Here is a 15616-nt window from a genome sequence, read left to right as displayed (position 1 = left end):
TGAGAAACTGATTGACAAAGTCACCCAGCCAGCTTGCGTGCCTATGGTGGGATTAGAACTCAGCGTCTCCTGGGGATTGGCCCAAAGTCATCTTTTATGTCTATGGTGGGACTAAAACTCACCATCGCCTGGTGATTGACCCAAAGTCACTTATGCTTAAAGTGGGACTAGAACTCACCATCGCCTGGTGATTGGCCCAAAGTCACTTATGCTTAAAGTGGGACTAGAACTCACCATCGCCTGGTGATTGGCCCAAAGTCACTTATGCTTAAAGTGGGACTAGAACTCACCATCGCCTGGTGATTGGCCCAAAGTCACCAGTCAGCTTTTATGCCTAAAGTGGGACTAGAACTCCCAGTCTCCTGGTGATTGGCCCAAATTCACCCTCCCCAGCTGACTTTCATGCCCAAGGCAGGTCTAGAACTCACTGGCTCCTGGCCCGTAGGCCAGCAGACCAAATTGACAATCGTCCGCATTCTGCAGCCGCCAAGATCGCAAGGAAGCAGGATCCACGGCGGGTACAGGCCGGCAGAAAGCGGCCTGGACACGAGTTAACCCTGGAAAAAGCGTCATCTTCACCTCCCGTCATCCTTCCCTCCCCCCCCCTTGCTAGGATTCTACATCTGAAGAGGGCTCCCTTGAGGTCATCAAGTCCACTCCCTGCTGCAGGCAGGAATCGTGGCACTCTCAACAGCCGGCTAGCCTCAATACCGGCATGGATGGAGAACTATCCCTGGCCAAAACCCAAAGCCCCCTTCTGCCCAGTCCCCTCCCGCCCCCGTGCCCACCCATGCCCACGTTCCCAAGTCCGACTGCATTCCTGGAACGGAAGCAAATTCGGGACTGGCATGGAGGCCTTTCAGAGAGGAAGAATTTGGCACCGCCTCCCACCGGGCCCCCTCCCGGGCGCAGCACCGGGGAAGGGTTACCATGGTAACTGAGATTTTTGTTGTGGACCTGAAGCGCTAAGAAATCAATTACTAACAAATCATCCAGGGGGCCTTTTTTTCTCTCACCCCCCCTTCCCCGCCTCCAAAGGGAGTGGATGATTGGCTGGGCAGTGGAAGAAAAGAGCTGAAGTCCATCAGAGGATTGGGGAAATTCAGGGATAAATGGAGAGGGGAAGATCGGCTGGTTTTGATTGATCGATTGATCAGTGTTGATTGATGGAGTGGCTTGAGCATCCCTGATCTTAATTGCAACTGGGCTCAAAAGGTGATGCAACATGAGCAGGTCCCGTACGCGTCGCCGTCCATGCGCCCCTGCCCAGAATCTAAGCTCGTTCCAAAATCGAGAAATTGCCAAACTGCACAATGACATTGATCGGATTTAAAACTTCTAGAAACATACATCGGGTATTAGTTTAATGTCAAGAAGGACCAGGGGTGGCATGATAGCAGTCTCCCAATATTTGAGGGGCTGCCACAAAGAAGAGGGGGGGGTCAGTTTATTTTCCAAAGCGCCTGAAGGCAGGACAAGAAACAACGGATAAAAATTAATCAAGGGGAGAAACAATCTGGAATTAAGGAGAATTTCCCAAGAGTTAGAATAATTAACCAGTGGAACGACTTGCCTCCAGAACGTTTGAATGCTCCAACACTGGAGATTTTTAAGAAGAGATTGGACAGCCATTTGTCTGGAATGGTACAGGTGGTCCTCAATGTATGACCACAATGGAGCCCAAAATTTACGTTGCTAAGTGAGCCATATGCCAAGTGAATTTGGCCCCATTTTACGACCTTTCTTGCAGTTGTTAAGCTAGTAACACGGCTGTTAAGTGAATCTGACTTCCCCCTTCACTTTGCTTGTCAGAAGCTCGCAAAGAGGGGTCACGTGATCCCAGAACGCTGCGACCGTCGTAAGTACGAGTCAGTTGCCAAACATCCTAATTCTGATCACGTGGCCATGGGGAGGCTGCAACGGTCCTAAGTGCGAAAAATGGCCCTAAGTCCCTTGTTTTCAGTGCCGTTGTGACTTTGAACGGTCACAAAACGAACTGTGGTAAGTCTACCTGTGTAGGGCCTTCCTGCCTGAGCTGGGGCTGGACTAGAAGGCCTCCAGGATCCCTCCCAACTCTGCTATTCTGTAATCCGTGGGCCAGATCCTTTAAGCAGACATGCAGAATCCAGACTTCTTTTGAATAGGGGAGAATTCAGCTCCCACGGATTGAAAACCTCTCCGGAGTGCGGCTACAGTAGATCCATTAGCCGGGCTTCTTTTCATGCAGTGGTTCTCAACCTTTTTAATGCCGCGACCCCCAACCGGTCGTAAGTCGAGGACTACTCAACCGGTCGTAAGTCGAGGACTACTCAACTGGTGCAGCACCGTTTGCAGACTGGGACTTTTGGCGGGCTCAGCAGGGCAGAGACAGCCTGGACAATTCCTATTGGCTTTGGAAAGCCAATAGAATTAGACTCTATTCAAGAGAGTCTATTCTATTGGCTTTCAAAAGCCAATAGAATAAAAGGGAGTAGCACAGCTAAGGAAAAGGGGGGAAAAAATGGCGGACTGCGTTGTTTGGCGACCCCCGTGAAATGGTCGTTCGACCCCAAATGGAGTCCCGACCCACAGGTGGAGAACCACTGCTTTAATGCATTTGGACCGAAGAAATTCCTCTTTTCCACCCTTGCACGGATACACACGGACACGAACGGAAAGACCAAGTCGGAGCAGCTGTGAATATTTCATTCGGTGCTAAAAGATTTATTTCTTGCAGCCCGGAAACCCTCCGGAGACTGTGCCGTGGGCGCTGCGTTTTTTGCAAAACAGACTGATGCTTCCTCGTTGCCTTCCTGAGGCCAGAAAGAGCCATCCACATGTCTAGCCCATCCCGTTTTCCTGCTTCTTTGCAAAATGCAAATCTCGGCGACTTAAATATATATATAATCTGCCTTCAGGCGCTTTGGAGAATAGCTTGTCTCCCTCTTCTTTGGGGCAGCCTCTGAGATATTGGAAGGCTGCTATCATGTCCCCCCTTGTCCTTCTCTTTGTTAAACTAGACAGACCCAATCCCAGCAACCGTTCCTTGTATGTTTTATCCTCCAGTCCCATAATCATCTTTGTTGCTCTTCTCTGCACTCTTTCCAGAGTCTCAACATCTTTTTTACATCGTGGTGACCAAAACTGGATGCAGTATTCCAAGTGTGGCCTTACCAAGGCCTTGTAAAGTGGCATTAATACTTAATACTGGAGATTTTCAGTCATCTAGGTCAATAGAGGAGGAGGGACACAAAATCCTCTATCTCCTGTCTACAACACAATCCTTTTGGCAGTTCCAAGAGGGCTCTACACCCATTTGCACCACTCAGGTGACCCCAAGGACAAAGACAAACCTCCAAGTGGCCTCAACGACTCTCTAAAAGGATGCAAATGACCAGCGGTCTGCAAAGAGTATCAATGCTTCCGTTCCCCACCATTCATTCAGAGCCGAAGAAGCTTCTTGGACGAGAAGCGAAACATCTTCAAAGAAAAACAAGAAACTCCAGTTGCCTCGTGAAAAAAGCACCTTTGGGACAGGAACTGCCAGGGCACAGGATGTTCCAAGGGGAAAAGAGAGCTAGCCATAAGATTCTTTGACATCTTCATTTTTTTTTTTTCCTGTCCACCTTTCCCTTCGGGGTCCTCTTTCACAAGCTGTGATTTTCAAACCAGCTTTTCTTTCCCTCCAGGGAAGGCTGTTTTAGACCATGTTGATCGGGTCGGATTGAAATAGTTTTAAGTTGATGGGTTGGGAGGGGGAAAAAAAATGGATTTTCACTGTAAATTGCTCAAGGAGGAAATTGTTCGTTTCTCTCTTCTTCTCTCCTGTCCTTTTCTAAAGAGTTCTATATCAGGGGGGGGGGATTCCTCAATCTTAGCAATTTTAAAATGTGTGGACTTCAACTCCCAGAATCCCCCCCCCAGCCAGCCAGCATCTGGGAGTTGAAGTCCACGCATTTTCAAATTGTCAAGGTTGAAAAACATTGCTCTCTATTTTCATTAGGATAGCCTTTCTTCTTTCTGTGAAAAGGGCTGATTATATCACCCTGAAGGTTCGCTGGTATTGGTTTTTTTTTTTAAAAAAAAAAGTTCCATAGTTCTCACTTTCTGGAAAGGAGGACATTACAGGAGTGTCACACTTATCCAGGTTGAATTCCTTTGACAAACATAATCTCGCGATCCTCATGATCTCTTGCAAGGCTTGAGTTTTTTGGCAGGTATACGAATTAAGCAGAGAGGAGATTCTGTTCCTATTCACAAGGAAATCCACCATCTCCTAACCCAGTATTTCCTAATTTTTTTCCCTTCATGCTGACTGGGGAATTCTGGGAGCTGAACTCCACCCATCTTAATGGAGTTGAGTCCATCCATCTTAAAACATCCCAGTGTAAGCCATCAGGGTTTGATTTCTTCATTTCTAAAATGACCCATACTCAGTTCTCTTTTCTGATCTTCAGCCTAAGTGGAATTTTCCTCCAATGTGATTTTCCCATGTATTTTACCAGGAAACATAGGTAGGGCAGTATAGAAAAGTCAGTGCCCTCCTAACCATACCCAAGGACTCCGAATTTGTTGGCGATGTCCATTTTGCTCTAGAAGTTCATGGTGACCTAACCCTAACCCTAAGTGGAATTTTCCTCCTATGGGATTTTCCCATGTATGTCACCAGGAAACATAGATAGGGCAGGCTAGAAAAGTCAGTGCCCTCCTAACCATACCCAAACACTCTGAGTTTGTTGGCGATGTCCATTTTGCTCTATGAATTCACGGTGACCTAACCCTAACCCTAAATGGAATTTTGCTCCTATGGGATTTTCCCATGTATTTTACCAGGAAACATAGAAAGGGAAGCATAGAAATGTCAGTGCCCTCTTAACCATACCCAAGCACTCCCAATTTGTTGGCGATGTCCATTTTGCTCTATGAGTTCACGGTGACCTAACCCTAACCCTAAGTGGAATTTTCTCCAATGGGATTTTCCCATGTATTTTACCAGGAAACATAGATAGGGCAGGTTAGAAAACTCAGTGCCCTCCTAACCATACCCAAGCACTCCCAATTTGTTGGCGAAGTCCATTTTGCTCTATGAGTTCACGGTGACCTAACCCTAACCCTAAGTGGAATTTTCCTCCTATGGGATTTTCCCATGTATTTTACCAGGAAACATAGATAGGGCAGCCTAGAAAAATCAGTGCCCTCCTAACCATACCCAAGCACTCTGAGTTTGTTGGCGATGTCCATTTTGCTCTATGAATTCATGGTGACCTAACCCTAACCCTAAGTGGAATTTTCCTCCTATGGGATTTTCCCATGTATTTTACCAGGAAACATAGAGAGGGCAGGCTAGAAAGTCAGTGCCCTCCTAACCATACCCAAGCACTCCCAATTTGTTGGTGATGTCCATTTTGCTCTAGGAGTTCACGGTGACCTAACCCTAACCCTAAGTGGAATTTCCTCCTATGGGATTTTCCCATGTATTTTACCAGGAAACATAGATAGGGCAGGCTAGAAAAAGTCAGTGCCCTCCTAACCATACCCAAGCACTCCCAAGTTTGTTGGCAATGTCCATTTTGCTCTATGAGTTCATGGTGACCTAACCCTAACCCTAAGTGGAATTTTCCTCCTATGGGATTTTCCCATGTATTTTACCAGGAAACATAGATAGGGCAGCCTAGAAAAGTCAGTGCCCTCCTAACCATACCCAAGCACTCCCAATTTGTTGGTGATGTCCATTTTGCTCTATGAGTTCATGGTGACCTAACCCTAACCCTAAGTGGAATTTTCCTCCTATGGGATTTTCCCATGTATTTTACCAGGAAACATAGAGAGGGCAGGCTAGAAAAGTCAGTGCCCTCCTAACCATACCCAAGCAGTCCCAATTTGTTGGTGATGTCCATTTTGCTCTAGGAGTTCACGGTGACCTAACCCTAACCCTAAGTGGAATTTTCCTCCTATGGGATTTTCCCATGTATTTTACCAGGAAACATAGAGAGGGCAGGCTAGAAAAGTCAGTGCCCTCCTAACCATACCCAAGCACTCCCAGTTTGTTGGCAATGTCCATTTTGCTCTATGAGTTCACGGTGACCTAACCCTAACCCTAAGTGGAATTTTCCTCCTATGGGATTTTCCCATGTATTTTACCAGGAAACATAGATAGGGCAGCCTAGAAAAGTCAGTGCCCTCCTAACCATACCCAAGCACTCCCAGTTTGTTGGCGAAGTCCATTTTGCTCTATGAGTTCATGGTGACGTAATCCTAACCCTATTCCCTTTTGTCTACACCTCCCTTCATCCTCCGTTCTGATGAACCAGAGGAACTCCCTGCCCTTTGAGTGCACCTAGCGGACTACAACTCTCCAAGGGAAGCCGGCTAAGGGTGAGGTGGGCATATCCGAGCAGATCCTGACTGGCAAAGGCAAGGGTGGAATTCTGCTTAAGCTCTGAAGCCCTGTGTCTTTCCTGCTGGGATTCTAGCAAGAAGAGAGATGGTGCCCATCCTCTAATGCCCGTCCTGCTTTAGTAGCCTAACATATTGACGTGTTTTTTTAAAAATAAACATGTTTGGAAAAACATGTCTGCTCTACCTGGGCAACACAATCCCCAGCGGGGCCTGGCATTAGCCTGTCAAAACATCCCTCGGTGCCATGGCTCGGAGCCTGACGCTGCCCAAGTTACAAATAGGCAGATGACGGAGAGGCTTGCCAACCCTTTCACCTCCCCCGAGCAGCCAAATCCTCTCCAAGACACGGCTGGCTGGCTAGCTGCCTGGCGAGGAAGTGTTCGTCAGATCACAATACCCATTATCCTCAGCCGGCCTGGCCGACAGGGTCAGGCTAGGCTAGAGAGTTTGGATCTGCTCGCCATTAAGCCAAGCAATCAATCTCCTAAGGGTTGCATGCTGGGGAGAAACTATCTCTAACACCGGCCACTGATCCTGGTTTGTAATGCAGCTGAAGCTGCCAAAAAAGGCCAACGCAGTGCTAGGCTGCATTAACAGAGGGACAGAATCAAGATCACATGAAGTGTTAATACCACTCTACAATGCCTTGGTAAGGCCACACTTGGGATACTGCATCCAGTTTGGATCACCACAATGTAAAAAAAGATGTTGAGACTCTAGAAAGAGTGAAGAGAAGAGCAACAAAGATGATTAGGGGACTGGAGGTTAAAGCATATAAGGAACGGCTGCTGGAATTGGGTATCTCTAGTTTAATGAAGAGAAGGACGAGGGGGGGCATGATAGCAGTGTTCCAATCTCTCAGGGGCTGCCACAAAGAAGAGGGAGTCAAGCTCTTCTCCAAAGCCCCTGAAGGCAGGACAAGAAGCAACGGGTGGAAACTAAGCAAGGAGAGAAGCAACCTGGAACTAAGGATAAACTTGCTGACAGAACAATTAACCAGTTGCTCCAACACTGGAAGTTTTTAAGAAGAGACTGGACGGCCATTTGTCTGAAATGATATAGGGTTTCCTGCCTGAGCAGGGGGTTGGACTAGATGACCGCCAAGGTCCCTTCCAACTTTACTATTATTATTATTAAGCCTCCTGGAAACTCTGCAAAGCTTTTGCCTGTCACCTGTGTTGGGCTAGATCAGTGTTTTTCAAGCTTGGCTCCTTGAAGATGGGTGGACTTCAACTCCCAGAATTCCTCAGCCAGCACAGCACATCTCATAGAATGTCCCCAATCTGCCAACGTTACCTTCCTATGGGATGTAAAAGGAAGCCTTCTTGAAGATAAGCTTCACTCCAAGTAATTTAATGGACCTGTCCGTCCAGCTGGTCCATTAAATTATCTGGATTCAACCTTGCCTTCAAGAAAGTCCCTCCCTAGACCAGGCTTCTTCCACATTCCTTTGGCTTCTTCTGTAGGAGCAGGAGTGGCAGAACCCGGAGGTGGCGTTCAAAGGAGAATCAGCCGGGAATCCCTACATAGTCACAAGCAAGCTAAGTACCAGTACGACCCCTTTTTGAATTCGGTTGACCCTTATCTAACGCCAGCAAGTTCACTGAGAAGTTTCCTGAGCATAGAGTGATTAGCAATAAATCCAGTTTCCTTGGCCCGCCTGCTTTTTCACGCCTGACGCTTCCAAAGTACTTATTTCAAATCCCCTGCTGCGGATTTCCTCGTTGTCCTGTTCCCGTTGCCATGTGCTTGGGGTTTTTTCCCCCCACCAAGATCAGTCAAAATTATCCAAGCGCTGCTCCTTCTTGGGTCCTCAAGTGGGAGCTAAAGACAGATGAGGTAATAACTCACCAAGGTCTTACCAGCAAAGGTCCCGTTTGCTTCCCCCTGTAAGATTCACAGCCCTCTTAATTCGGAGAAGAGAGTGCGCGCATTCAAGCGTTCCCCCGGGGTGAAGGCAAGACAAGGTTGCCTTGCTCTGTTTTTAAATATTTTCCAGGCAAGGGAGAAACAGAACTGAACATCTCTTGGGTACCTGCAACCCTAGATGGAGATCTGCAATCCATGAATGGCCTCATGCTTAACCCTTTCGCTCCCTTTCCTTCAAGGCCGGCTGAATTAGCGCCAGCTCACAATAATGACAATATCAAGAGAAGAGAATATTTGTCGTTCAGGGTTGAACTGCAGGGTTGTCCTTGGTGGTCTCTGAGTGTTAGAGGGGAGTGGGGTTTGTAGAGGTTTACGGAGATGAGGAGGAGGGGGGAGGAGGAGGGGGGGGAGGAGGAGGACTCCTTGCTTTCTGAGCTTGGTGGTTTTCTTACAGACTTTTCATTACCCAACTAAATAACATCTTCAGTGGTAGGAAAGAATGGGGTTTGTGGAGAGGAGGAGGAGGAGGAGGAGGAGGAGGGGGGGGACTGTGGGGCCATAGGTGCTCAGTTGGTGGTTTTCTTACAGACTTTTCATTACCCAACTAAATAACATCTTGAGTGCTAGAAAAGAATGGGGTCTGTGGACAGGAGGAAGAGGAGGAGGAGGAGGAGGAGGAGGAGGAGGAGGAGGAGGAGGAGGAGGAGGAGGAGGAGGAGGAGGAGGAGGAGGAAGACTGTGGGGTCATAGGAGCTGAGCTTGGGGGTTTTCTTGCAGATCTTTCATTACCAAACTAGGTAGCGTCATCAATGCAGTAACAACATGTTTTGTTTTCTGAGCTTTTGGACCCCTGCTGACGCCCATCTTCAGGGAACTTCTTTCTAGCAGAGTGTGTGCTGTTGTGTATGTGGTATTAGTAGTGCCTGTCATACGTGGCTTTTTGGATGTTGATTGGGGTGTGTTATTGGCTGGCTTCTTAAGTCATTAGCCGTCAGTTGCTTGTGTTGGCCACGAGCCTTCTAACTACTTGATAGGCTGAAGGTAAAACCAGCACTCCTGTTTCCCAGGCTTCAATCCCTGGCTGTTTTTGTGCCTGCTTGTTCAACAATCTTAGTTGCTGCAAACCTGAATGTGTGTCCTCATTCATTGCAGTGTGAGACTACCAGTGAGCTTGGGTCTCCTCGTCTGACCGCTCACTTGTGTTCCTGCAATCTGGTGGTTAGCTTCCTCTCCATCTGTCCTACATAGGGGCAGGGGCAATCCATGCAGGGGATCTGGTAGATTACATTGGAGGTATCTCCCACCTCCAAGTGATCTTTTACAATGCATATTTGCCTTCATTTGCAACAACAATATGCTTTGCAGTCCTTCCTTCCAGGTAGTTGCCACAGGCCCTTTTATCTTCCTCCATCCTCAAGGCTACTGGATTCCTTCCTTCCTTCCTTCCTTCCTTCCTTCCTTCCTTCCTTCCTTCCTTCCTTCCTTCCTTCCTTCCTTCCCTTCCTATTCTCCTCTCCATCTGTCGACTTGTTAAAATTGCAGTCTTTCCAGCCATGCTCCTCTCCTTCCACCACTCATTCTCTCCCTCTCTCTCTTTCTCTGTCTCTCTTTCTCTCTCTTTCTTTCTCTCTCCCTCTCTCTGTCTCTGTCTTTCTCTGTGTCTCTGTCTCTGTCTCTCTCTCTCTCTCTCTCTCCCTCTCTCTGTCTCTGTCTTTCTCTGTCTCTGTCTTTCTCTCTCTCTCTCTCCCTCTCTGTCTGTCTTTCTCTCTCTGTCTCTGTCTCTGTCTCTCTCTCTCTCTCCCTCTCTCTGTCTCTGTCTTTCTCTGTGTCTCTGTGTCTCTGTCTCTCTCTCTCCCTCTCTCTGTCTCTGTCTTTCTCTCTCTCTCTCTCTCTCTCTCTCCCTCTCTCTGTCTCTGTCTTTCTCTGTCTCTGTCTTTCTCTCTCTCTCTCTCCCTCTCTGTCTGTCTTTCTCTCTCTGTCTCTGTCTCTGTCTCTCTCTCTCTCTCCCTCTCTCTGTCTCTGTCTTTCTCTGTGTCTCTGTGTCTCTCTCTCTCTCTCTCCCTCTCTCTGTCTCTGTCTTTCTCTCTCTGTCTCTCTGTCTTTCTGTCTCTCTGTCTCTCTTTCTCTCTGTCTTTGTCTTTGTCTCTGTCTCTGTCTTTCTCTCTGTCTCTGTCTGTCTGTCTGTCTGTCTGTCTGTCTCTCTCTCTCTCTCTCTCTCTCTCTCTCTCTCTCTCTCTCTCTCTCTCACACACACACACACACACACACACACACTCACAAAGACACACAGACATACACACACACACACACATTTTGGATCTTCTGTTCTCTGGACCCTCAGCGCCTTCCCCATCCCCGTGCTAAATTTAGCCCCGCAGACAGAAACCGGTGACAAGTAGCGAATAAATAACTTGGGCTGAATAAAGCAGCCGTCTTTGGGGAAATATCCAAAAACATCATCCATCACTTGCCGGCTCCTGGATAAAGAGAGGCCAGGGAGGGCTCTTGAGACGAGAGAGGCGGGTGGTGGAGGCAGCTAAATTACACTCCAGAGTGGCCTGCCTGGAAATGCACCAGGAGGCTGGGGATTGTGAGAAGGGGGAGGACGCCAGGGTCTCTGCTGGGGCTGGGTGGTGGGAAAAGACTCAGCCCACCTGGTTTTGCTGTCTTGGGAGGGAGAGCAAGAATTAGGATGCTTTCGTTCCCAGCTTTGACTTTCTAGGATGGTGGGATAAGAGAATAACAGACTTGGAAGGGATCTTGGAGGTCATCTAGTCCAGCCCCCTGCTCAAGCCCGGTTCACACACAACCTCTTGCCCAGTGATCGCAACTGGATCTTAGCCCCTCTTTTTCCCTGCAGCCATTTGAGTCCGTCCCCCCCCCCCCGCCTCTCCCACCCTGGACCAGCAGTTAAGGAGAGGAGGAAACTACACCAGCGGCAGCCAGCCCGGAGAGGCAGCAGCAGTGATGCTTCAGGGAACGGACTGGCTTCTCCCACGGAGGCGAGCCGTACCGGCCTCAGCTGTGTGGGCGGGTGATGGAGAATTCGCCGGCTGCAACGGCGGGGGTGGATTTGGCAACCGCCAGAAACGAGAACACGCCCGCCTGGGCCAAATGCACATGCCAGGAAGGAAGGAAGGAAGGAAGGGAGGGAGGGAGGAAGGGAGGGAGGGAGGAAGGAAGGAAAGAAAGAAAGAAAGAAAAAGAGAAAAGGGAGGGAACAAGAAAAGGAAGGAAGAAAGGAAGGAAGGAAGGAGGGGAGAAAAGAGAGGGAGCAAGAAAAGGAAGGAAAAAGAGAAAAGGAAAGGAACAAGAAAAGAAGGAAGAGAGGAAGGAGGGAGGGAGGAGAGAAAAGGAAGGGAACAAGAAAAGGAAGGAAGAAGGAGGGAGGGAGGGAGAAGGGAGGAAACAAGAAAAGGAAGGAAGGAGGGAGGGAGGGAGGGAGGAGAGAAAAGGGAGGGAACAAGAAAAGGAAGGAAGAAGGAGGAAGGGAGGGAGGGAGAAGGGAGGGAACAAGAAAAGGAAGGAAGGAAGAAGGAGGGAGGGAGGAGAGAAAAGAGAGGGAACAAGAAAAGGAAGGAAGGAAGGAAGGAAGGAGGAGGGAGGGAGGGAGGGAGGAGAGAAAAGAGAGGGAACAAGAAAAGGAAGGAAGAAGGAGGAAGGGAGGGAGGGAGAAGGGAGGGAACAAGAAAAGGAAGGAAGGAAGGAGGAGGGAGGGAGGAGAGAAAAGGGAGGGAACAAGAAAAGGAAGGAAGAAGGGAGGGAGGGAGGGAGGAGAGAAAAGGGAGGGAACAAGAAAAGGAAGGAAGGAGGGAGGGAGGGAGGAGAGAAAAGGGAGGGAACAAGAAAAGGAAGGAAGGAAGGGACTCCTCCTCCCACCCTCCCTCCCTCCCTCCCTTCTAGCACTGATGATGTTACCTAGCTGGGTCGTGAAACGTCTGCAAGAAAGCCACCCAGCTCAGAGAGCACCAAGGGCCCCAAAGGGTTTTTTTTGTTTGTTTTTGTTTTGAAAGCTCTAGTTAGGGCTGAGGGTCTTCAGCAGAGAAGACCCCTGGCCCCTCTTTTCTTCTCCCGATTCTAACCTCTCCAGTCCTGTCACCCAGATATGGGGGTGCCTGAAACCAGGAGCCCTGGGGGGATAATTGCTTCCTTTATCCTGGGGCTTACAGGAGATTAAGCCTTCTTTGCCTTATGACTTGGCTCGGGTGGGAGGGGGAGGGAAAGGTGGAGGAGCAGAAGAAGAGACATTACAGAAGGGAAAAGGGTGACCTTTGCTGGGGCAGGAGCAGCAGAGGCAGCCGGTGCAGGCGGCCAACTTGGGTCTGGATTGGGTTCTTCCTTTCCCTCGCAGACAATTTGTGGGTGACGTTTTAACACAGAGAGGAAAAAGGGCTGGAATCCACTGACTCTTGAGGCAGAATAGTTTAAATTCCCGTCCTTTTCCCCAGCTTCCTACAAGCCCACTTTATTATGGGCCCTGTTCAGAAGGATATATGTTTGTTTATTTATTTATAGATTAGATCTTTATCCTGCCTTCTATTCTATTCTGTTCTGTTCTGTTCTGTCCTGTCCTGTTCTATTCTGTAATTCTATTTTATTCTGTAATTCTATTCTATTCTATTCTATTCTATTCTATTCTATTCTATTCTATTCTATTCTTTTCTGTTCTGTTCTGTTCTGTTCTATTCTATTCTATTCTAGTCCTGTCCTGTCCTATTCTGAAATTCTATTCTATTCTATAATTCTATTCTGTAATTCTATTCTATTCTATTCTGTAATTCTGTTCTATTCTGTAATTCTATTCTATATTCTATTCTATTCTATTTTAATTCTATTCTATTCTGTAATTCTATTCTATTCTATTCTTATCCTATCCTATCCTATCCTATCCTATCCTTCCCGATGTGTCAATCTGCCTCTAGAAGTAACCAGTTTTGGGAAGACCAGGGATGCAAGCCCACTGACTCATCATTTCAGTATTTTTGGCTACCCCCACTGGAGAGACAAACAAATTAGCCCTACCTACACCCTATAGATTCTTTACTTCAAGTCAGCGTTCTTTCTCCAATGAAGGGGAAGAATCCCACATCTAGCGGAAGAAAAGACAAGTCACACAGCACCCCCAACGAAGCTCTCGTTAAATCTTAAGCTTAAATCTCCAAAATGGCACCTGGGCGCAGTTTGGGACTCCGCAGAGACATTTTTGATTGACTTCCAGCCAAACACAGCTGTGAATGACACATCCTGTGGGAGGCTTCCCTGGAACATGGAGGGGGGCCTGGGGTTGGGCCTGGGAGGGTCTGCAGAACCGACTCTGTGGAGGCAGCTTTGAACCACTCTTGGGAAAGCATCTCCTTGGTGTCTTTTAGGTTTTGCCTGGGGCCACAACTCGCTTCCTGAAATATCCTGGGAACTTCCAAGGAATTGGATATTATCAGCCTCAGAGTGCCTACACATATGTAGGTGTGCATACACACTGAAGAGAGAAAGAAAGAAGAAAGAAGAAAGAAGAAAGAAGAAAGAAAAGGAGAAGGGAGGGAGGGAGGGAGGGAGGGAGGGAGAGAGGGAGAAGAAAAAAGTGAGGGAAAAAGAAGGGAGAATGGGAGAGAAAGAAGAAAGGGAGGGAAGACACAAGGGAGGGAGGGAGAGAGGGAGGAAAGAAGGATGGAAGGAAGGAAGAGGAAGAAGAAAGGGAAGGAAATAAGGGAGAGTGGGAGAGAAAGAACAAAGAGAGGGAGAACGGAAGGAAGGAAGGAAGGAAGGGAGGGAGGGAGGAAGGAAGGAAGAAGAAAGGGAAGGAAATAAGGGAGAATGGGAGAAAAAGAAAGAGAGGGAGGACAGAAGGAACGAAGGAAGGAAGAAAAGGAAGGAAGAAAAGAAGGAAGGAAGAAAAGAAGGAAGGAAGGAAGGAAGGAAGGAAGAAGAAAGGGAGGGAAATAAGGGAGAGTGGGAGAGAAAGAACAAAGGGAGGGAGGGAGGAAGGAAGGAAGGAAGGAAGGAAGGAAGGAAGGAAGGAAGGAAGGAAAATAAGGAAAGGAAGGAAGGAAGGAACAGCCTTAAGTGTGAAAAATGGCTGTGAGTTCCTTTTTTCCCCGCTGCCGTTGTAACTTCAAACGGTCGCTAAACAAATGGCCGTAAGTCGAGGATTATCTTGTAAGCAGCACAATTTCAAAATACAGAGATCTGCCAGCAACGGCCGAGTCCTTTCAGGATTATTCACCCTTCAGGAGAGGCGATGACAACTCGCCCGTGGGACGAGAGCGACGGTTCAAATGGAAGAAACAGTCGAATGGGGTCGTTCAAGTCAAGGATGCCAAAGGAGGGACAAAATAAAACGCGAATGACGAAAATTAAGATGCTTTTTAAAAACCTTATTTGAAATTGTTGGACCGTCCCGTTTTCTGCGCGTTGGGAGTTCTCTCTTTCCGCCTTCGGGAACCCTGCTTTAAAACCTCTAAAACTGGAATCCTGTTCTTCTGGAAAATGTTTGCAAAGTTCATCTCGGTGGCTAACCGCCCCCCCCCCTTTCCTAACCTTCCTGCTCCTGCCATCATCACCCACCTTCTCAGCAGCGACCCGAGGTCAGCTATTTCGGCTTAAAATAGCAGCCCCAAAGCAAGTGATGGGCCTGGAAGGAGAACAGGGTCTCCACTTTCTGCACTCCGCTACTTTGGCTCGGCTCCCAGCCTTTTCAAACGGACCCCCACCCCCATTTGTTTGGACCTCTTCCCAGAGGAAAAAAAAAAGGAGGGGGGAGAGAAAAAGAAAGCAATTCTCAATTATTGCTTTAATTCACAAAGCGCCAGATTGGAAGGAAGCTTTTGCAAAGCAAATTTCAGACCCGGGATAATGAATTGAAAATGGTAGCCTGGTTCTCTCTTGCTTACTTTTTCTAAGAAAACATTCTTTAGAGGGGTGGGGTGGGGGAGGAGGAAACCCAGCATCGTGCAGGGACTGGGGATAAAGTTTAGGCTGGATCTGGAAAGAGGTCATTTTCATTTTTTAAAAAATAAAAAACCATAAATTTTTGATTGCCTTTGGCGATCTGCTGCTGCCTTAATAACTCTCTCGCTCTCTCTTCTTTTTAACAAACAAAGAAAGAAAAAAACAGAAGAGAATCTTTGTAGCTCAGTGTGGAACTGTGGGGTCCTTGGTAGTTTTCTTACAGATGTTGCATTAGCCAATTAAATAACATATTCAGCGCTAAAAGGGAATGGGGTTTGTGGAGAGGAGGAGGAGGAAGAGGAGGAGGAGGAGGAAGAGGAGGAGGAGGACTGTGGTGTCCTTGGTGCTCTCTGAGCTTGGTTGTTTTCTTGCAGATGTTTCATGACCCAACTAGATAACATCCTCAGTGCTAGAAGGGAGAAGG

At 47.9% G+C, this 15616-nt stretch overlaps 1 protein-coding gene across 2 annotated transcripts in view; it reads right to left on the bottom strand.

The window, feature by feature from the left end:
- Positions 1-15616, bottom strand: part of SLC8A2 (solute carrier family 8 member A2) — a 55255-nt gene that overhangs the window by 15111 nt on the left and 24528 nt on the right. The window lies entirely within an intron of this gene.

Source organism: Crotalus tigris, unplaced genomic scaffold (assembly GCF_016545835.1).
Source record: "Crotalus tigris isolate CLP2741 ecotype Arizona unplaced genomic scaffold, ASM1654583v1 scf7180000020990.9691751010:1144802, whole genome shotgun sequence".
Classification (NCBI taxonomy): Eukaryota; Metazoa; Chordata; class Lepidosauria; order Squamata; family Viperidae; genus Crotalus; species Crotalus tigris.
Note: the sequence above shows the minus strand (reverse complement) of the source record. Positions and strands in the feature narration are given on the sequence as shown.